Raw genomic sequence first — 23899 nt, forward strand, 5'->3', positions numbered from 1 at the left:
CTAAAAATGTACAATTCAATCTGTATTTTAAGAGGAAGAAGGCAAATAATGGTTAAAGTTTGATATCAATAACATATTGATTAAAACTTGTCAATCTGTAATAAAAACATATTTATATTAAGAAACCACAAGGAGGATATGTTTGATATATATTGCAATTATACATATTATTGCACATCTTATGTTCCTTTATCCATTGCTCTCACTTTCTATACTTTTTCTCTATAAAAAAAGTGTGTATAAATACTTATCACTCATGGACTGTAACAAAACCGATAAGCACATAGCAAGTTATTTAAAATTAACATTATTATGCATCACCCTCATAACGTCACAGTATTTCACTACAAGTAAATGCTATTGTGAATTACAGTCATTTTAATTTGTAAAAAATGTAATTAAGTTACAGTTACTAGACTAAACAAAAATACATATGCTAAAAAACATGTTGCTTATTATTACACTTATTATCATACCTGGTGCAAAACTATGAACACATATAATCAACCGTTTTAATTATGAATTTCCTTTTCTAAACTTGAGTTCCAAAAGGCTGAATATTGTGTTAAACAGTAATAATCCATGTACCCAGAAGACTGTATACTCATTTTGTCTAGAAATAGTATGAACATATTCAACCACCGTTCATTTTTGGATATCCTTTTGTTGCCAACACCCTTGATAGGCTGAAAGATGTCTTAATCAGTGATGATTGACGTACTGAGAAGGTGTGTATCTATTTTATTTGTGAAATTTTTCCGAATATATTTTATGCAATTTACTTTTTGAAAACATCACCTTTGTTAGGCCTAATTATGTCCTAAGTAGTAACCAGCAACATAGAGAGAAGAGTGTATCCAATATTTTCCTACATATCCACCTTAAAATTTTGGTTCAAGAAACAATAGGCAAGAATAAGGAAGTTTGAAAGGTAGTTTTTTTCTGAAATGCAGACTGCTGTTATTACATTCTGTCCATCCAGTTTGCATTTTCTGAATGTGCAGTATATTGTCCAGATGTAATATTTAGACCTTTGTGGATGATGATAGCCAATGTACAGTATGTTCTCCCTGAAACTGATATTTGTCCAGCTTTAAAATCTGTAATTTCATGTCCAATTTCAATCCATTTGCTCTGCAGCATTGAAACATTGCTATAATGTATTTACCATTTCTCTGCATAAGCAATGTAGACTGTTCATTTGACTTACAATTTGTATAGGTCATGTTTTCATCACTCTTTTTCATTAGTTTATCAAAAGACACACTTTTACAATCTGGCAGAGTTAATTAGAGAAATCGCTCAGATTGGATTTTGGTGGTAGATGAGAAAGAGCAATCTTCACACTCATGGTTCCATGTATAGCTCATTCCAAATATGTCATCAATATTTACATTTTCTTGTACTATAACTTTAAGAATCAACATAAGAAATTCCTATGCATCTTATTGGGCATTGATAGTAAAAGCTATGGATTCACTAGAGATATCTACTAGCTCTCGAATGCCTGAAGCTGAATGTAGTACACTGCTATCATGAGATAAGCATTGAAGGCAATAAAAGAGTGCTGTGCACATTGTATTTCTTGGCTTTTCTTGAATTTTATTAACAACATGTGGTAAATGGAAAAGAACATTGAGAACAACATTAGCATTGCAGTTTACACCATTAGTGTTATCAACTGGCAACCTACTAAATCTCCATTTTCTTTTCAGTAACAGGTTCTTGTTTCTCCTTCTTTGCCTCCTTTTCAGGAACATGTGATGTATGTTTTGAAAGTTTCCTCTTAGGACACAATATCCATTTTTCATAAACAGGATACTCTCCCAAATGAAGAGCATATATGCTTTTTAATCTGTTATACACTCAAACACAACTTGCATCTGCACTAAGCTTTTTATCACCAAAATCAACCAGAGACAAACTAGACAGTGTTTGAACTTGTGACAATGTTACATAGGACATTTCATCTTTAAATACTGTACTTTCAATATTAATAAATGCAGCATCTACATTTAATCCCTGTGATTTGTTGATAGTTACAGCATACGCAAGACAAACAGGGAATTGCTTCCGCAACACATATACGTCCTTCACAAGGAAAAAGCGTACAACACATTAAGCAATATTCTTCACACCATCAACCTGATCAAATATAATAGCTAATTATTCAAACTCATCACGGTTAAAGAATCGTACGAAATCAATAACTTTTCCCATCACACTATTTACTAGTCCTTCTTCAACATTTAAATTGTGTCTCTGTCAGAGGCTGGCCTCGTTTGTAGAGGGTACAAAATGTACTTACACCTTATACCACATCCATTTATCCCTTATTAGTGCAATGTAGTCAGTGTCTAGAAGCCAGTTTGTCTAGGGGTAGCTGTAGCTGAGCAGCAAAGGCTTATCTAGGAGATATGCAAAGCTCTTGCAATATCGCTGTAGTCACTTAGTACTCACACATATTAAAGAAAATACTCAGTGCTACAAAAATAAAGGTACTTTATTTTTAGTGACACAATGCTAAAAATACCTTAGAGGCTATACTCCCTTAGGAGGTAAGTGATATACACAGTATATACACTAGAATGCAGTAATAGCTGTAAAAATAGTTAGAAAACAGTGCAAATAGTGAAAATCACAATAGGTTACAATGGGCCTAGGGGAACACAACCCATACACTAAAATAGTGAAATGAGAAAGTCGGTTATCAACCTAGGAAAGTGTAGTGTGTGGAGGGGTGCTGGGAGTGAAAGAAAACACCCAAGGTATGTAATAAAACCCACCTCAGAGCTCAGGAAAACAGGAGCAATTCACAGTAAGTTTCCTAGTACACACAAGAAGTCATGATAGACGATTATGCAAGAACCAGAAGAGACTGCAAGACACCAACAATGGATTCCTGGACCTGAAGACCTGTGGAAGAAGGGAACCAAGTCCAAGAAGCACAGAGGAGTCCAGGGAGAATAGGAGCCCCTGCTAACCCAGATAAAGGTACAAAAGAAAAACCACTGGTGAAGAAGAACAGTCAGTACTGCACCCAAAAAGACAGATGTGGGTTCCTGGTTGATGCAGATGATGTCCCATGCTGGATGGAGGATTGCAGTCTGGTTTGAATCTCTGGATTCTGCCAAAAAGCCTTGGCACATTCAAAGCTCATGGTAAGCAGAAAATGGAGCTATCCTCGACCAAGAGGGACCTGATGGCCTCTCTTCAGGAGGGGAAGACAGAGGGGGCTCTCATCAACTCACATAACCCTCAGAAGACCTGGCAGAGGACACAGGAGTCCCACAGCACAGAGAAAAAGAATGTGCAAAATGAGGCCCACGCAGCAAGACACCAAGGGATCCCACGCCCCCGGAGAACCACTCAGGAAGCTGTGCGTCCCAGGAAGGAGTGCTGGGGGCCGGAGCTGTGAATGAAGAACTTTGTGGAAGGTCGCACACAAGCCTTGGCAACTGCAAATCACACGGTGCACAGGGTTACTATCTTGTGTGGGGAGGCAAGGTCTTACCTCCACCAAAGTTGGACAGCTGGACCTTAGGACCGTCTGGAAGCTACAGTCCACAACCCATGTTGCTGGATCCATGCACTGCATCAGGAGAGGGGACGCACGCCACCTTTCGTCACTGTAGAGGGCTGCCTGCTGAAGCAGGAAAGTGACTCCTTCACTTGAAAGGAGATTCATTCCTTCTTCTGGTGCAGGCTGAAGACAGGCAGTCCTCGGATAATGCACAACCTGGAAACAGTTGCAGTTGCTGGCAGGAGCTGAAGTGACAATGTTGCAGAAGTCATTGTTGCTCTTTAGTTGCAGTTTGTAGAGTTACAGGAGGGTCCAGATGCAGTTCTGTCAGTAAGAAGGTGAAGTAAAAGATGCAGTGGATTCCTGCTGGAGTGTTGCAATCAGAATCTGAGGAAACACCCAGAGGAGAGACCCTAAATAGCCCTGAAAGAGGGATTGGTCATCTACACAGGTAAGCACCTTTCAGGGCAGGGCTCTGATGTCACCTGCTGGCACTGGCCTCTCAGATGCTCCCAGAGTGCCCCACCACCTTGGAATCCAAGGTGGCAAAACCGAGGGACACTCTGGAGGTGCTCTGGGCACCACCCCTGGGGTGGTAATGGACAGGGGAGTGGTCACTCCCCTTTCATTTGCCCAGTTTCACGCCAGAGCAGGTTCCCTTCAAAGCCTTTCCAGAGGCTCTGGGAGGCTACCCCTCCCATGCCTGTAACACCTATTTCCAAAGGGGGGAGGGTGTAACACCTCTCTCCCAAACAAAATGCTTTATTCTGCCCTTCTAGGCTTGAGCTGCTCAAGCAACTGGATGGCAGAAACCTGTCTGTGAGGTGGCAGCAGCTGGGGCTGCCTGGAAAACCTTAGAAGGCTGGTATGGCAGTACAGGGGGTCCATTGTGGAGCCCCCAGAGTATTTGAAATTGTAAAACCAATACTAAAATCAGTATTGGGGTGCAATTCCCAGATGTTAGACACCTTACATGGACATATTCGGAGTTACCATTGTGAAGCTGGACATAGGTATTGACCTATGTCCAGTTCACGCATAAAATGGCATCCCTGCACTCATGAAGTCTGGGAAAATGGTCCTGGACGATGTGGGGAACCTCTGCTAGAGCAGGGATGTCCTCACACATAGGTACTTTGCACCTAGCTTTCAGTGTTGGGAGGCCTGACATATAGGTGACTTATACGTGACCTGGTGCAGTGTAAATGGCTGTGAAATGGTGCATGCACCATTTCATGCTGGCTGCAATGGCAGTACTGCAGGAGCCTTTGCATGTGCTCCCTATAGGTGGCAAAAGTCATGCTGCAGCCTATAAGGATCCCCTGGAACCCCAATGCCCTGTGTACCTAAGTACCATATACTAGGGACTTATACGGGGGCACCAGTATGCCAATTTGGGATGAACTACTTGGTTACCATTATGTAGTGACAAATTTGGGAAAAGAGAGCGCATAATCACTGGGGTCCTGGTTAGCAGGATTCCAGTGACACAGTCAAACATACTGACAAACAGTCAAACATACCGACAAACAGGCCAAAAACCATAAGCACTGGGGTCATGGCTAGCAGGATCCAAGTGACACAGTCAAACACACTGACAAACAGGCCAAAAATGGGGGTAACCATGCTAGAAAGAGGCTACTTTCTCACAGTCTCAAAAAACCTCTACAGAATTTGCACCAACGTGATCACTTTTCTAGTCCAGCAGTCCTGGATACAGATTTCTCCAAACAGTTTATCTTTTCTTGTAGTTTTCCACTGAGCAGTACTGTCGCTCCCCGGTGTTCAATTTTGTATACAGCTGTAATACAAAAAAAAGGCCTCTTTTTCTAGTTTCAGGAATGGTTAATTAAAATCAGCACACTCTTGAAGTGTACGCATTAAATACACTATCAATGTCCCTTCTTTACAGAAGTTAAACATTAGCTCTGCTGCTGTGTTAGGTGAAACATTCTCCATTCTTTGTCAGAACTCCTATTCGAATAACCTTTAGAATGTTTCCCTATTCTGTGTCAGAAACTTAACACATATTTTTGATGAGTTCCTTGTATTTGAAATATTGCCAAATGTTTACATTACCAATACTTCCCAAAGATTTCTGAGTCTCATCATGTAAAATGGTTTTGAAAAAAAGGCTGTCCTTTCACAGGGGTAAGTTGTAGTAGATCACAAAAAAAAATGTACATGCTTTCCTCCAAGCAACACATCATATTCTGTTTTTAAAATCTTTTGCATTCTCAGATGAACACAGGTAATCATTACATTTGAAACCATGCTTACCTCATCAATAATTAAAAGCTTCAACTTCTTCAAAACTCTTAGCATCTCATGACAAGCTTCACCAGATAACTTCTGATATTTCTGTTTATTGTCATGTTCAACCAGTAGCATGAGTAGTCTATGTAAAGTTATTCTTTTGAGATTGTGTGCAGCTAATCCAGTAGGTGCTGTTACTTCACATTATAAGTTTGATTCTGTAATCTTTTGTAGGTAACTCGAGACAACCTTAATTAAAAAGCTTTTCCCAGTACCAGCTTGGCCACTGATGTATAATAGGGTTGGCTTGAATGATGAGCAATTGCATTCTTTCTTGTCATGTAAAAATCCATGTTGTATTTTGTCTTTTACTTCAATAATGCCTTTCTATTCATTGTTCAGTTGTTCAACTAACTGTTCCAGATTGACTAATTCCTGTCTCACTAGCTGCATTACATTTTCCACTTCATTCATAGTTACTGCAGCTTTGTTTTCACTAATAGGTTGTCTAAAGGATCCTGACCTGATTTCAAACCTTCCTTTTTATGTACTTGATTTTGTACACTTTGAAATTTCCAACAAACAACTTTAAAAACTTACCAGTAGCTCCTTTCTCTTTAACAACATTGTTCACATGTTCTCCCTTTTGTTTTTTTGTTGCAAATAAATAGTGTGCTTTCCTCAGTTTCTTACACCTTTCTGTTTTTGGCATTGCAGATGTATAATTTTAATGCAAGTAGATGTCTGAAAAGAAAAAGAAAATACATGAGTCTATGACCATCCTACCAAGTGCTAATAAACTGAGACATTCTGAAGCTTTATGACTGGAATGGAATTGGTATGTTACCCAAGTGTAAGTAAGGTTAATACAACTGATAGCATGTGTACCCGTCACATAAGGAAAATTTGCAAATACAAAGTGTACATGCCTTAGCTACGTGTCACTCTTTACTATTGGAGGTAGATGTCAAAATACAAACTCTAACATTGTATCTCTTGCATCAAAAGTTCTAGCTGCTACTACAAATACTGAGCCCACTGAAGGGACTGCCACTACTCTGTAGTGCTTTCCTCTTATTTAGTTTCTAAGCACTAACATAACACAACAGAAATGCACTTCTGAGGTCAAAGAAGACTTTTATTGTTGTTATATGAATGACGAATTAGTAGCTTTCAAGTCCGCGTTAATCAAACAAAATATATCAGTTTGCAATATACACAGCAGGTTATATTTATAAGATATTGAATGCAAAGCAAAACAAATACTTCACCGTGTAGGAACTATTTACAGCTACATCTTTCTAAGGTCTGCAAGCTGATGACCCCTGTCAGCCGCGAGAAAGAGTTTCATCTACCCACACGGGATGCTGGCAGCTGGCACCAAGCTCCAGCACGAGGTCCGGCAGATTCGAATCTCACTCTCTGCAGCCTGTTACATTCGTTACAAAGGGGTGCCCCCTCCTCTCAGACCTGGGAAACTGAGCAAGCCTTTTGGAGACTGGCCAGGTCTCCAAGACTACTCCTGTTCACAAGCTCAAGCGAGGAAAAACAACGCCCATGTACCCTCTCTTATCAGGTCTAGTCTACTGTGAGAGCAAAACATCTTGGTTCATCTGGTGCAAAAACACAGCTTGGAAAAATACAGCTTGGATTCTCAACTGCAATGTCTAACTCCACGTTAAAGGCAATGGGCAGCTAACCTAAATATCAAATGCAATGTCATGTTAAAGGCAATAGGCAGCTAACCTAAATATCAAATGCAATGTCTAGTGTCATGTCAAAGCCAATAAGCATCTAAGCTGAATACAAAATGCAATGTATAATATCATGTCAAAGCCCATAGGCAGCTGAGCTGAATACAAAATGCAATGTATAATATCATGTCAAAGCCCATAGGCAGCGGAGCTGAATATGAAATGCAATGTATAATATCATGTCAAAGCCAATAGGCAGAATATCTAATAGCATGTCAAAGTCAATAGGCAGCTAAACTGAATACATCATGTCAAAGCCAAGAGGCATGCAATGTCAAAGCCAATAGGCGGCTAGACTGGATACAGCATGTCAAAGCCAATAGGCAGAATACAGAATGTAATGGCTAATGCAATGTCAAAGCCCATAGGCGGCTCAACTGAATACAGAAAGTAATGGTTAATGCCATGTCAAAGCCAATAGGCAGAATACAGAATGTAATGACTAATGCGATGTCAAAGCCCATAGGCGGCTCAACTGAATAAAACATACCATGTGCTACTGGTGAACATTGAGCAACTAATATGCGCAGTGGTGAAACACAAAGTCATTGGTCAAAACAAACTTTATCAAATGGCAGAACATTCCGCCCTTTGACCAATGAATTTTTGTTTCACATATCTCATATTTCAAACAAAAACAAAAAAAAACATCAGATCAAAGCAATCCCTGTAAAGCAATAGAAGTGAATTAACACATAGATTTCATAACCTTTCACATCAGATACATCTACATAGAAAAGACTGGGCAATTTTTATACTCTGAATGAGTCTCTAATTCAACAGTGTTAGCAATTTGATGTGGCATGAGTTCTGCTCATGTAAAAGAGGCACGGTCCACCTGAAAGGTTTGCTGGAAGATAAGCAAAAGTCAGAGTTCCATACGAGAGGGGAAAAAAAAAAAACACAGCAAACAAGTTGAACTTGAACTGAAGGCGCAGTTTGCGCAAAATGGATCCATGGTGCTGGCACTTTACTCAGCCAGGTTCAGGTTGGGGATTCGGTCCCTTCCCCGACCCCACACGCACACACCGGAAGGGGGACCACACAGCGCACTCAGGGACAGTGGCGAAACGTGGTAGGATCTGCAAAAGAAACAAGTATGACTTTTCTTGCAAATAACATTTTTCATTTAAACTGCACCCTTCCTCTTTCTTTCCCTGTTTTATAATCAGCAGGACGTTTTTGGGGCCCTTTGTTATATTTTCTGCAGGTTCTGGAGGGTCACTTGGGGCTTCAGCCCACACATCAGCACTGAGGTTTTTATCTGCTGCGCCACAGCTTCCCTTTTCTTGCACTGTCAGAAGGGCTGGGGCAGACTCATTCTTTACCAAACCTCCATTCACTGCACTTTTGCCAATTTGGGCCATTCTGTCTCCAATTTGTATGAATGAATCAGATTCTTTTCTAGGTATCAGCATAATTTCGATTTTTCCTTGGTAATTTGCAGCAATCACTCTCCCTAAAACCTGATCAATTTGCCATTTCTGTTCTGGTAACGTTCCTCTCCCCAACTGCTCTGTGACTGCTTGCATGACAGATTGCTTTTGTGCGTGCTGCACAGTTTTTATCAAAACTAGGGGAATGTGCATCTCTCTCATCTCTGCCCACCTGTAAGTGGCCTTTTCTCTCAGCTGTTCACATTTCTGGGGCACCCACTTAGCCATCCCCACTAAGGCAGAATTCTGGGTGTACACTTCTCTCTCTGAATTTTTCTCATTAACATCTGCAAGGTAATTGAACCAGTTAGGTACAAGCCATGTGGCTAAAACATTATCAAAGAACCAAAAATCAGCATAAAAATGACACATCTCACGTAGCTCTTGCTTTAAAATCTGACACACATTATACAACGCTGTTCCTTCTACTGTGCCAGAAAGCAACATTTCAGTCAATGAATCATTAGTAAAACAAACATGCTTTTTATCTTCAGTGGACACGAATTCAAATGGTGCATTCAACTTCATTGGTAATTCTTTTATCTGTGGTACTCTAGCCCTGTCTTGCAAGTACCAGATCCATTGTATGATTCTAGCTAGGGGCACTATTTTCTTTCCTTGTTCATGATTTAAATGTACATAAGTATTTCCTTCTTGCACTGCGCAGAAACCTAAAGTCTGCATTATTTCATTTGCCAAATCACACGCGCGCAGCTGCATATTATTTTTCACAGTGACCATATACAAAAGTGTTAGGATTTCACTCAAATGAGAGCTATTCTTTTTCCAAAAATCAAACAAGCTAATGAAACTCGGGGTGTCTTGCTCTAAAATCCTTCCTTTTACTTGTGCATTTTGCAACGGTAACTCGTAAATCACATTCTGAGCTCTCTCGTCCGTGTTATCAGTTAAGGAATGCATTTTGGCTGCCAAAAACCCTGGCTCACACGGAAACTCAGTGCAGCTCGGAGCTGTCTTAACCCCCTCATTACTGGAATGGGACAAGAAAGATTATTCAAAAACAGCCCTTTTATAACTTTCAGTCGGGCACATTCCTATTTTCATGTTCCAACTTCCTACATTTCTCCTGCATTTCTCTGTAAGCAGATAAAGGTATCCAGACCTTTCTGTCATCATTACTTCCAAAAGACACGTTTTCTACATATATACAACAGGAATTATTTCTCAAAACATTATCAGGCCTTTTAGCTACACATGCATTTTCTTCTGTAATTCCCCAAAAAGAAAACAATTCACAGTTTTTCTTAGCACCATCAGGCAGTTCATCAACACATGTATTCTCAGACATGGTCTGCCGTGCTACTGTGATTCTCCAAACAGAAAACAATTTCTGTAATTCTCCAAACAACAAAAAAACAATTACACTTTTAAAGTGTGCACTTAGAAATCTACTAACTCGTCAAACCCCTTCTTAATCACCTCTTAATGACCGACCCCACGACTCCAGGTACCAATTGTAGTGCTTTCCTCTTATTTAGTTTCTAAGCACTAACATAATACAACAGAAATGCACTTCTGAGGTCAAAGAAGACTTTTATTGTTGTTATATGAATGACGAATTAGTAGCTTTCAAGTCCGCGTTAATCAAACAAAATATATCAGTTTGCAATATACACAGCAGGTTATATTTATAAGATATTGAATGCAAAGCAAAACAAATACTTCACCGTGTAGGAACTATTTACAGCTACATCTTTCTAAGGTCTGCAAGCTGATGACCCCTGTCAGCCGCGAGAAAGAGTTTCATCTACCCACACGGGATGCTGGCAGCTGGCGCCAAGCTCCAGCACGAGGTCCGGCAGATTCGAATCTCACTCTCTGCAGCCTGTTACATTCGTTACAAAGGTGTGCCCCCTCCTCTCAGACCTGGGAAACTGAGCAAGCCTTTTGGAGACTGGCCAGGTCTCCAAGACTACTCCTGTTCCCAAGCTCAAGCGAGGAAAAACAACGCCCATGTACCCTCTCTTATCAGGTCTAGTCTACTGTGAGAGCAAAACATCTTGGTTCATCTGGTGCAAAAACACAGCTTGGAAAAATACAGCTTGGATTCTCAACTGCAATGTCTAACTCCACGTTAAAGGCAATGGGCAGCTAACCTAAATATCAAATGCAATGTCATGTTAAAGGCAATAGGCAGCTAACCTAAATATCAAATGCAATGTCTAGTGTCATGTCAAAGCCAATAAGCATCTAAGCTGAATACAAAATGCAATGTATAATATCATGTCAAAGCCCATAGGCAGCTGAGCTGAATACAAAATGCAATGTATAATATCATGTCAAAGCCCATAGGCAGCGGAGCTGAATATGAAATGCAATGTATAATATCATGTCAAAGCCAATAGGCAGAATATCTAATAGCATGTCAAAGTCAATAGGCAGCTAAACTGAATACATCATGTCAAAGCCAATAGGCATGCAATGTCAAAGCCAATAGGCGGCTAGACTGGATACAGCATGTCAAAGCCAATAGGCAGAATACAGAATGTAATGGCTAATGCAATGTCAAAGCCCATAGGCGGCTCAACTGAATACAGAAAGTAATGGCTAATGCCATGTCAAAGCCAATAGGCAGAATACAGAATGTAATGACTAATGCGATGTCAAAGCCCATAGGCGGCTCAACTGAATAAAACATACCATGTGCTACTGGTGAACATTGAGCAACTAATATGCGCAGTGGTGAAACACAAAGTCATTGGTCAAAACAAACTTTATCAAATGGCAGAACATACTCCCATGGATGAAGCCCTCTGTGTGGACGCCACTCATAGATGTCTGGACGTTGAGGATTGTTCCGGCTTATCCAGGCAAACTAGTCAGACAATACCAGTGAGCCTCACTGTGATCACATCGACTCCTCCCATCCCCGTTGCTTCAACATCTCAGGCAGCCAGTCATCCCCAAACCTGTGTCCAGAGGACTGTGACTACCATCTCGTGCCCCAAGTCCAGGATCCTGAGTCACAGCAGCACACCTCCGACAATGATAGTACTGAAACCAGTGGTAGGGGCCAAGCTGTGCCCCAAAGTTGCAGGCATGAGAAGGTAGAGTGCGTGGGAGGGATGGTGTGGTCCTGCGTCATGAGGCTGCTGGGGATGGTCCTGACCAGGATACCATCAGCCAAGTCTTGGAAGCCTACCAACAATCCCAAGATGTGATGGGCCAGGTACTTGCCGAACTCAGGCAGATCAAGCAACGGCAGAGGAACTCCCATCATGAGTACCTGGAAAAGTGGGAGGCCACCAACACCATCCTGGGCTCTGTCACAGAAGTGTCCAGGTAGAATCATAATACCCTGATCAGGGAACATGAGCAACACCACACCCTTTCCTTTGGCCAAGCAACACCAGCCCCTTCAACATCTGTGGCAGCCACTCAAAGACAGGCCCTGTCACGGTAAGGACCCGCCTCAGACACCCCTGCTTCTGTAGCAGCAGATCCCCCCCACAAACGGGTTCAGCCACCTAAGACTCTAGGAGGTACGGATGGCAAGACTTCAACCACTGCCAGCAAGTGACCTCTTCCTGATTTCAATCCTTTGTGTGCCACAGATTCCTTCTTTTGAGTATTTTGAACCACTTTCCTTTTGCCAATGATAGTAGGACACTGAAATTTGGACTTCAAATGATGTAGCATCTATTAATTATATTCAGTCTACCACGACTGACCACTTCACTTTTCTTTTTTTGTTGAATCTCACAATTTGTTCCTGTACATATGTAAACCAAAGCACCTATCACTAAACACTGCCTACTACCATTTTTCCTCCATATTGAGGGGTGGAATTGTACAGCTATGTGATGCACATGAGAAATACATAGGATGATAATGGAAGGAGGGATAGGTCTCAGGAAGTGTCATGCTGAGGAGAATTAGCAACACAATGACACAAGTGTCTGGTCACACCAAACATTTTATTGCACAGTAAAGCACATAGGCTGTTAAAATGTGTGGACAGTCATAGCCATGAATGGCAGAATTATCTTGTGTCAGGCCAATTATTCCAAAGCTACTGTCCCCAGACCACAGAAGAAAGTGCGTTATCAGACCTTGTCCCATAAAATAGGCTAACAGATCAGTGTATATTGTCACCAGCTTGAGCCTTATCACATATCAAAACCATGTCTGCCAACTTGACATATGTAATGGCACAGACAGAGGGCACAACAACAGTTCACGGTCATAGGTCCATCCAATTATAATGAGCTAGCATGTGGTGGCATAATACAAATCTATGTCAGTGTTGCGGCACAGGCACTGTGGCGTGCAATGAGGAAACAGATAGACAGCTACACAAGGTTAATATAGGATAATTGTCAACACAATGTGAAGGGAGAGTGCATGGATTGCACTGGATGACATGTTTCATTGGCACATGATCACACACATGAGACAATCAGACCAATTCACCACATCAAACAAGTGCAATTCAGAATTCCATCTACCCACTGTCCAAGCTGCTTTGGCACAGGACTCATACACCCCATATCTGTGACCAACATTACCTGGATCTATCCATGTCCACTTCATATGTCAGACAGCTACAGATCTGCCAATATCACAACTCTAAAATGCCTCAAGACGATTGCATGGGAAAGAGACCTGGAGAAAACACAAACCAAGGAGTCTAGGCATGAAACATTACACATATGACCCATACCACATTACAAACTTTAGTAAATCCACTCACATTGCAAGGAGACTGACACAAACAAAGCAGATCATCAAGGTTGCAACATTTCCTAGTCTGCCGTAGCCAGCAAACCTTGTCTGCATACTGCCTAGCTTCACATCCCCCATTGATAGGAAACATATAACCTACCCAATACATCCTGATCCCTACAGTTCACCATACAGTCACAGTAATAACATAACAAGGCATACTTACACTCAGGTGAAGTAGTGATTGATGAGATCTGCTTGCAAGTCTTCACCTTCCTCTTCATCACTGTTATCCTCACTTGGCAATTCAGGATTCTCACCAGGTGGTACTGCTAGCTCCCCCTCATCTGGACTATATGGGATATCTCAGGGCAATATTGTGGAGCATGCAGCAGGCCACAATGATCTTACAAACCTTTTCAGGTGAGTAGAGGAGGGCTCCACCTGTTTTTGTGCAGACTGCGAAATCTGGCTTTCAGGAGCCCGAAAGCCTGCACACGGGCATCATTGAAGAGGACTTCCCCTGGTGTAGTTGGTTTCCTCACTGTTGTAAACAACCATGAACTGTTTAGGTATCAGAATCAACTGTAATGGAATGGGACATATGTGCAACTATGTGTCCCTCTTATCCGAATGTTTGCTGCAGACATTGCATACAAACAAATAGGACATATGTGATTTACCAATCAGCAAGGCCCTCTCTGTGTACAGTCCAGTCGTGACATCAGCTGTGGTATTGCGCTGTTCCGCATGATGACGGCATCATGGACTGAACACATATAACGGGCACAGACTTGAAAATGTAGAGGTCTGCCAGACAAACAACTTGGACAATGATGGAATGGAAGTTCTTCCTGTTACAATAGACTTGTTCATTGATATGTGGAGGAACTAAGGCAACATGTGTACCATCAATAGCTTCAACAACATGTGGGATGTGTGCCAAACCACAGAACTCATCCTTTATATGGACCACATTCTCATGTTGTGGAAACTGGATGTAGCTGTCCAGGTGTTTTAACACTGCTGAGAGTAATCCTTCAATAACAGACTAAACATAGGCTGGGTCATCACAGCAGATAGAGCCACTGTATTTTAGAATGACCCAGTGGCCTGGAAATGCAAAACTGCCATGGCTTGTGTAATGGCTGGTATGCTCTATGGATGACGAATGACAGGCATCAGATCTGACCACAACTGATGACAGATGTCCACGATTGTTTGCCAATTCAAAAGGTAGATCTAGATAATGGGGGTCATTCTGACCCTGGCGGTCCGAGACCGCCAGGGCTATAATGACTGAAAGCACCGCCAACAGGCTGGTGGTTCTTTCTTCCCTATTCTGACCGCGGCGGTAAAGCTGCGGTCGCAACGCCGGGGCCGGCGGTTTTCCGCCGTTTATCCCCCGGTGGTGATAATCCACCAGGGCAGCGCTGCAAGCAGCGCTGCCCTGGGGATTATGCCCCCCTTACCGCCAGCCTGTTTCTGGCGGTTTTCACCGCCAGGAAGAGGCTGGCGGTAAGGGGTGTCCTGGGGCCCCTGGGGGCCCCTGCACTGCCCATGCCATTGGCATGGGCAGTGCAGGGGCCCCCTATCAGGGCCCCGGCCAGCTTTTCACTGTCTGCATAGCAGAAAGTGAAAAGCGCGACAGGTGCAACTGCACCCGTCGCACGCCCGCAACACCGCCAGCTCCATTCGGAGCCGGCTCCTGTGTTGCGGCCTCATTCCCGCCGGCCCAGCGGGAATGTCAGAATGGGGGCCGCGTGAGTGCGGCCGCATTGGTGGCCACATGGCAGTTTCCGCCTGGCGGGCGGCAGTAGCCGCCCGCCAAGGTCAGAATGACCCCCAATGTGTCTTTCTTCCATGGCCTGAAGGTCTGGCAGTGGACGGTAGACAGGAGGATGTCTGATCCTTCCTCTCCCTGGATACCTATGTAGGACAAGTAATGAGTTTAGCTATTATTCTATGTGTCCCTTAAAACATACATTAGGCATGTCAATTCAAAACTGTGACAAAGCATGTAGTAATCTGAGGACATGATACACACTACATATCAATACTGCCAATGACACAAAATCAACATTTCCCCCTTGCTTTGCCACAAATGTGTACACATCATCTATGTTGACATCAAGGATTTGTGCATAATGATTGCCACCCGGACTGTGACTTGAAATCAAAATACTTGACTTATGGGGAGGAGGAGGGCTCTGTCACAAAGCAAGTTGCCAAATGTGTCAGGCAATGTACAAAATAAGATTTTTGAGGCTACTGTGGCATTAGAAGGCCAAAAATGTACCATATTTACAAAGCATTGCCACCTAGTAACCCTTTGCACTACATTATGCCTGCCCCAGGCATAAAGTATGCAAATGGTGTGTTCCACCATTAGGGGGGGTCCAAAATAATGTGCAGGGAAATCTAAGAGATTTCCTTGCGCCATTTTGTTCGGCACTTTTAATGCCTGCTAAAAGCAAGCATTAAAGGGAGGCTTCCATTGCTTTCAAATGGCCTCTGGGTGCTTTGCAGGATTAGCATCAGAACTTTTGATACTAATCCTGCAAAGCACCGGACTAACAGAAAAAATTCAGATGGTAGTCCCCTAACTATGGGCAAGGTGCACCATATTTTGAATACGGCACACAAATGGTGGAGTTAGGGGTGCACTAAGGGGTGCAAGAAAAGTGATGCAGGCACTGTGTGCAGCACAACTTTTCTTAAATATGTCCCATGGAGTCCAAATTGAGATCCTACATTACAGGATAGGACAAGCGCTTCTCATTGGTATTAACAACATTTTTGGAGTTGAGACGCATTTTAATTAGCCATATAATGCATTTCATGTCTCTAAAATAGCAGTTGCCTTACCTACTCCACTGGACATTATAAACTGCCTGCGACAGCCTGTGGAAGTGGTCATGGCAGTAGGTGGCTGCTACAGGCGTGGACACCACCATAGGCTAACATTGTTGCCACTGGCGGTCACAGGCAGTGTCCTTCAATAGAGACGGCCCCATACGTGGCAGACGTGACTGCAATTTTCTGACATATCCCTCACTTGACTCCTGACACTACTGTAAGCAAGACCTCCATGAATTGAGCTTCTGTGTACCTCCTCTGGGAACAATCATGCCATGCCCAACAGGTGATAGGGCTCCTGCCTTCTCCCCAGAGGCGCTTGAGAAGCAGGCGGAGAAGGTCCTAACCCTGTATGGACATCTCTATGGTGTACCAGAAGAGCAGGTAAGTACCTCATGTTCTCTTCTTAGCAATGTACTTCACCATATTGTCCCTACTTACAGGCTAGACTGTACCCATGTGTGCCAGTATGACAGTAAAGGCCATGGATGAGTCAATGTTCATGTAACTGTATTAAGTGCCAGATGTGGAGTCCTTAGACTTTAGTGTGTACGTCCATTTAGCGTGTACCCAGATGTACCTGATTTTAGGGCTACAAAACTAGGTGAGGTGACATAACAGCCATCCCCATACATCACTTGACACATGGATATTCTCAATGTGAGAAAACATGTATTTGCATTACAGCATGAGCTGTGTATGCATGTTGTATGTGTCAGATGTATGTCAAGTTAGCTAAGTGTACGTTGCCTGTGAGATTTCAAACCATATATGATCTTACTAAAATGTAATTCTGAAGGCACATCATGACTCACTCTGTCCTTTAGGTTACTAAATACGCAAAACATGCCAATATGGTGTTGGCTATATGATGTATGATCTTGCATGGAAGTGAAGGGAATGGAGCACCATGTAGGTTCTGTCTGCCCAGCTTGCAGAGACCAGGCCCTGTAAAAGTAAATCTCCCAGTATGGGTCCAAGTCTAGGCTGGTGTAGAGTCTTTTGGACTATGCAATTGTGTCACTGTGCCCACTCCCTGTATCCAAGTATGTCCTGTCATGTGAACCAATCTAGGTTTTATTAAGAAATTTGGCTTATTGGGGTTATTTTCCTGATGAGTATGTAAATGCTTTTAGTGGGCAGATAATGATCTGTGTGTTATGTGCACCCGGCATCACTGTCAATGTGTGTCTCTGACCCCTGACAGGTTCCTTAAACCCACAACCCTGTTGACAGCATGACACTAGTCTTATTTTTCTGTACTGACTTACTGCACATATAATAGTCCCATAGTGCAGACAGTGTGATGAATCTTGGGAACCCATGATATGTGACTCATTGGTTTGCCCACATAGCAGATGATGGACAACCTTTGTTTGTTGAATGCCATTTCTGAAGAATGGACACATATGTCCACAAGCATGTTCTGTGGCACTTGTACATGATACAGAACCCCATCCCCTTAGCTGGCATGAGTGTGCATTTGTCAGTCCACATGTCCACACATGGACAGGATGCACACCTTCTATACCCACTATGCTAGTCCCTTTGTTGTCACCCATGTGTAATGTGTGAGTTTGTAGTCTGGCAGTAGCCTGTAGGAACTGTATGCAGTGAATCTTTCTCACAGAGTATTTTAGTGCCTTCATGCCTAAGAAGTGTGCCATTCAGAAGCCACAGAGGTGTGATGTGTCCCATGGTTCCTCAGTTCTCAGTTCGATTGTACCACAAGATGTCAGTTGGCCTACCTAGTCAGTGGAGGGTCTGAACAGGGTAGTGGATAGACCTGCAGATTGGGACGTGTTTGTAGTCATGTGCTTGTACTCAGTGGCTGTTATGTGGCACACTTGGCCTAAAAAAGGATGTTCATTGCTTTGTGTTCCCTGACTGTTGTTATGCATCGTGGATTGCCCTGCCGTGATGTTGACATCATATGTGTATGGGTTCAGGCATTCATCCACAGACACATACCAGAGTTGGCATATCTAATATGTGGATAGTGATGTTGCTTCTCATTGGAAAACAGGTTTGGGTCCTTCTATTTTTCCTTTACAGTTCTGTATCTCTCCAATATGCAAGGGACAGATGTGTACCACAGACACACTCATATGGTGTCCTTGAAATGGATGTCAGACATTAGAGGTGACTATTCTTGGGCTTACTGATTAATTGTTGTGTGTAATCTGGAGACATATCTCCCTAACATGTTGGACCTGACATCAATGTTTTTTTCTTTTTAATGACCCATGTGGGACCTATCATTGTGACATTGATATTACCTCCTTGAATCTATTGGGACAGGTGTCACTATTTGAGCTGTACATTGTTGAAATGTGTCCATTGTGACATGGGTATTTCCGTGTCAACTGCTCCCGGATGCTTCACTTTTGTATCTGCGATAGCTGGATTTCATTGCCATCACCGCAAAATTTTGGCACCTCATGTATGTGCAAAATAGATGTGTGAATAAACTTGTGTGTAAAATATATAAAAGTTACTTTACTAAGGGATTATATTGTAGGCTACGATTTAATTTGAGGTCTGCTGCATGTGGCACAGCTGGAGGATGAAGAGGCCAACTAGTTGTTGTATGGCCATTGTGGTTACAAGACTTCAGACATGCACTTGAAGTTGTCTGGGATCCTGATTGGCCTGTTGGTAATTTTAGTAAGTCCAGGTGGCATGCACGCATATGGTATGGCACCTAAAAGTGCCACTTGGATTAAATGTTTTTATTGAGCCTATTTGACCTGATGGTATGGTTTGTCAATCAGAGTTGTGATCGAGGTGTTAGCATGTATTTATTTTGACCCTATATCTAATTTTTTTGCAGCATCAGCACAGGTAGGCTAAGGAGATGGGGCACAGCCGAGTGGGAAAGCATCTGGCCATGGGACCTCAGGCCAAGATTCCACCAACACAGAGGGACCGGGTAGCCTGGAGGGTGAGGGGAATGCCACAGGGGAGATGGGATTGGCATCCTCATCATAGGATTCTTCCTCGTTCGGCCAATCCCCAGTAATGGCTGACCCATCGACGACCCCCCAGCACCATCCTTGTCTGCCACCCCCAATTCTATCACCACCCTCCCTGTTGCTACTCACCAAAATGCTGTGCCCACTCACCGAAAAGGGTGGGAATTTCCTTTGCAACAAGCACCTTTGCCCCAGCCCCTGTTACCCCTGCTGCCTTCAGTGAGGAGGCTATTGACCTCCTGAGAACGATCTCCTGTGGGTCAGACTTCCATTGTGAATGCAATCCAGTCAGCTACATCAGACTAATGCATTCCTGGAAGGCATTCATGGTACAATGTCTGGCCGGCAGAGATCTTTTCAGGCTCTGGACTTCACACTGCTGGCAGCCAGTCACCCCCCAGCTTCTGTCCCCCCTCCACCTCCCTCTTCCCAATCCAAAACCCCCCTTCCCCTACCAACCCAAATCACACAAACAGCTCCTTATGCATCTACATCAACAGGCTAAGGTAGCGCACACCAGCACAAGCACCACAAGACACACCAACACGCACCCAAACCACATCCACCTGCAGACACAACAACACTCACAACAGCCCCTGACATCCCCACCACCTACAGACACCACCGCATCAGTCACTGACACAGCCACTACACTCATCCCACCCGCAGACACCACCCCAGCAAACCCTCAGGCATCTCCCAAAAGTACCACACCCACAGACACAACAAGTACTGACATACTTATTTCCACCACATCTACCATACCTGCTGTCACCACCCCAACAGACACACATCCATCGACCACAGCATCCCCCAGCACCTCCACCCCTAAACCCAAGACACATAAACACCCTCACTCACCCACCTAACAGACACCCACCACATATAAGCAAACCTTGCAAAAGCACGCACCCAAGGCATCCAACCCTGGACAGCCTACAACTACTCCCTCAACCTCCAAAACTCATCCCCTTCTGATGACCGTCCCTGTGTTTCCCAAAAACTCTTCCTGTGTGACCTTGGCCTTGATCTCCCTCCTGAACCATACCCAGAAGGACCCCTCTCAGCTCTCAGTCCGTTCCTTCCACCTCCAAGGCCTCCCATGCCCCCTGCAACTATCCATTCCTCCCCCATGAAGACACTCACCCCTCCTATGAAGAAGCACCCCTCCCAAGCACAAATCGAAAACCTGACCCCTCAATAATCACTGAGGTGCCTGCCTGCCCCCTTGATGTCCCTTCCTGTGGAGGCTACATGGCAGTCAGGAGTCAGGTTGGGGCACTACAGTGTGCCATTATTGGCATTTGTAATGGACTGGCCAATGGACTTTGGACAATATTGTGATTTTTCAAAAATAAACCCATCAGATTTGTTTTGGGTACACCTTTGTCCTACACTTCCTTTTGTAGCTTTCTGTTGTCCCTGAGTGACTTTCATTGTATGCCTGCAGTTGTTTGTGTTTTAACCTGCTTGCTGTTTCAGTTGCTGTGGTTAGCAATATGTGAGTTTGTGTCAGTTCTGTTGCCCCCCCAGGTGAAAAATATACTTTGTGTGTATATGTAAGTGTGTATGAATACAATGGTGGTGTCATGGCATTGTGCACTATTTGGTATGGCGAGTATTTCTTATTGTAATGTCCAATGTGAGCACGTATTGTGTGAGACTTGTCCCCCTGATGTGGCTTATGTATTCATGAGATGTGTGTTATCTTGAGTTTTATATGTCAATCAATCAATCAATCAGGAATTTGTAAAGTGCACTACTCATCCGTGAGGGTCTAAAGGCGCTGAGGAGGGGAAAGGGGCCGGGAGGTGCTGGTCTTGAGAAGTTTCCTGAAGGTAAGGAGGTCTTTGGTCTGGCACAGGTGGGTGGGAAGAGTGATCCACATTTTGGCGGTGAGATGCGAGAAGTAGTTCTTCGGACGCATGGGATGGTTGTGAGGGCGAGGTCGGCGGAGTGGAGATGCTGGGTGGGAGCGTAGAAGGAGAGTCATCTGTTGAAGTATTCCGGTACAATGTTGTGCAGTGCTTTTTGAGCGTGGGTGATGAGTTTGAAGGTGATTCTCTTGTAGATTGGGAGCCAGTGCTGGTTTTTCAGGTGGTCTGTGATGTGGCAGTGGCGGTGGATGTTCAGGATGAGGTGTGCTGAGGCATTCTGGGTGCATTGCAGCCTCTTCTGGAGTTTGGCCGTGGTTCCTGCGCAGAGGGCATTGCTGTAGTCTAGCTTGCTGCTTACGAGGGCTTCTGGTTTCAGTGGGTATCCATTTGTAGATCTTTCGGAGCATGCAGAGGGTGTTCAAGCAGGTGGAGGAGATGGCATTGACTTGCTGGGTCATGGATAGTGATGGGTCCAAGATGAATCCAAGGATGCATGCATGGTCGGTGGGAGTCGGAGTGGTTCCGAGAGTGGCAGGCCACCAGGAGTCATCCCATGCAGATGGGTTGGAGTCAAAGATGAGGACTTCCGTCTTGTCAGAATTGAGTTTGAGGCAGCTGCTCTTCATCCATTCGGTGATGGCCTTCATTCCTTCATGGAGGTAAGTCTTGGTGGTGTCCTTGGCGAGGGAGAGGGTCTGCTGGGTGTCGTCGACGTATGAGATGATGTTGAGGGATCGGGCGATGTTAGCGTGCAGGCCATGTAGATGTTGAAGAGGGTCGGGCTGAGGGACGAACCCTGGGGTACGCTGCAGATGATTTCAGTGGCCTCCGAGCGGAATGGGGGAGGCGGACTCTCTGGGTTCTGCCAGTGAGAAAGGAGGAGACCTAGTCCAGGGCTCTGTTGTGGATTCCAGCACTGCTGAGGTGTGAGCATAGGGTGTGGTGGCAGATGATGTCGTACACGGCCGCGAGGTCCAGGAGGATGAGGGCTGTGCTTTTGCCGCTGTCCAGTATGATTCTGATGTCATCGGTGGTGGCGATGAGGGCAGTTTTGGTGCTGTGGTTGCTCAGAATCCGGAATAGGAAGGGTCCAGTGTACGGTTTTCCTCGAGGAAGTGGGTTAGTTGTCTGTTGACAGCCTTCTCAATGACGTTTGCTGGGAAGGGGAGTAGGGAGATAGGCTGGAAGTTCTTGAGGTCCTTCTGGTCTGCCTTGTGTTTTTGAGGAGGGCGTTGATCTTGGTGTGTTTCCAGCTCTCCGGGAAGGTAGCAGACTCAAAGGTGCAGTTGATGATCTTCTGTAGTTGACCTGGAGTGTGTTGATTTGTGCTAGCTGTGTTTGCATTTGCCTGAGCATGTATCCATTGCGGTGTCTGTTCCTTCCAAATGGTTCCTGTATAGGTATGTCCTATGCAGTGGAAGTTGCATATGCTTTGTTGACTTTTCTTTCCCCATTGTTTAGATGTGCCTGACAATTGGTTTTGGCATTGTTTGTCCCAGGGAACACATGTAGGGCCTTTTCCTGTGGAGATGTTATTTGAGTGTTCTGTTCAAAGTATTATATGTCCCAATACAGTCTCCTTCCATGTGTGTCCCAGATGGCGGCATCACAATTGTGTAGATATGGTTATGGTGTATTTGTGTCTCTGCGTTTTACGCATGCCATTGTGGTTCCATTGTGCTGTGATGTGTGTGTCCATTGCAGGGCTGTTTACTGATGGTGTTGTTTATGTTGCATGCCACATTGATTGGTATGTATGTTTTATGTGTGGCCAGTCTCTGGCAAGTATAGAATGTGGTTTTGTGAGCTGTAATTGTATGTGTGCTATATGATGTGTTTGTTGGCAGTACAAGCTTTTATGTTTTTTAATGTTGATGATACAGGTAGGTGTGTGTACTTATGGTTGTTGGCGTCCACAGCAATGTTGATTTTGTGGTCTCACGACAAGCAGCAGCAATGACATGATGTTTGGGAATGGCTCCATGGTGACCCCAGATGTGTGAGGCTTCCTGCAGATGAGTGTCTCTCTTTATATGGTCCATTTCCACCAGCATGTACATTGTGGTTGGACCGCCAAAGGTACATTGGCGGTGTGCAACCTCGTAATGGGTCTGGAGGAAACACTGTGTCTGCGGGCCTATTTATGCTTCCTTGTGACCGTAGAGGTCTGTGCTGCCTGGCGGTGCTGGCAGACTGTTGGTGGTCATTTTATTTTATAAACCACCAAACTCATAATACGGTGGTCCGCTCCACCACACTGTTGGTGGTCAGACTACCACTGCCAACATGGTAGTCACCGAACCGCCAAACTCGTCATGAGGCCGTAAGTCTTGAAAGTGTTTAGAAACAGAATGTGAATTTGCCATTGCAAACCAGTTGTAGGACAAAAAAAAATCATAGCTTACAAACAACTAGTGTTATCACTTTCTCACACATTACTATACATTTAAATGCAAGTTTCAATACCTGTCATTCTCTCTCTCAGGCACTATACCTTCCTGTATGTTATGTACATTTTTATCCATCCTATTTA

The sequence above is a fragment of the Pleurodeles waltl genome, chromosome 2_1, assembly GCF_031143425.1.
Source record: "Pleurodeles waltl isolate 20211129_DDA chromosome 2_1, aPleWal1.hap1.20221129, whole genome shotgun sequence".
NCBI lineage: Eukaryota > Metazoa > Chordata > Amphibia > Caudata > Salamandridae > Pleurodeles > Pleurodeles waltl.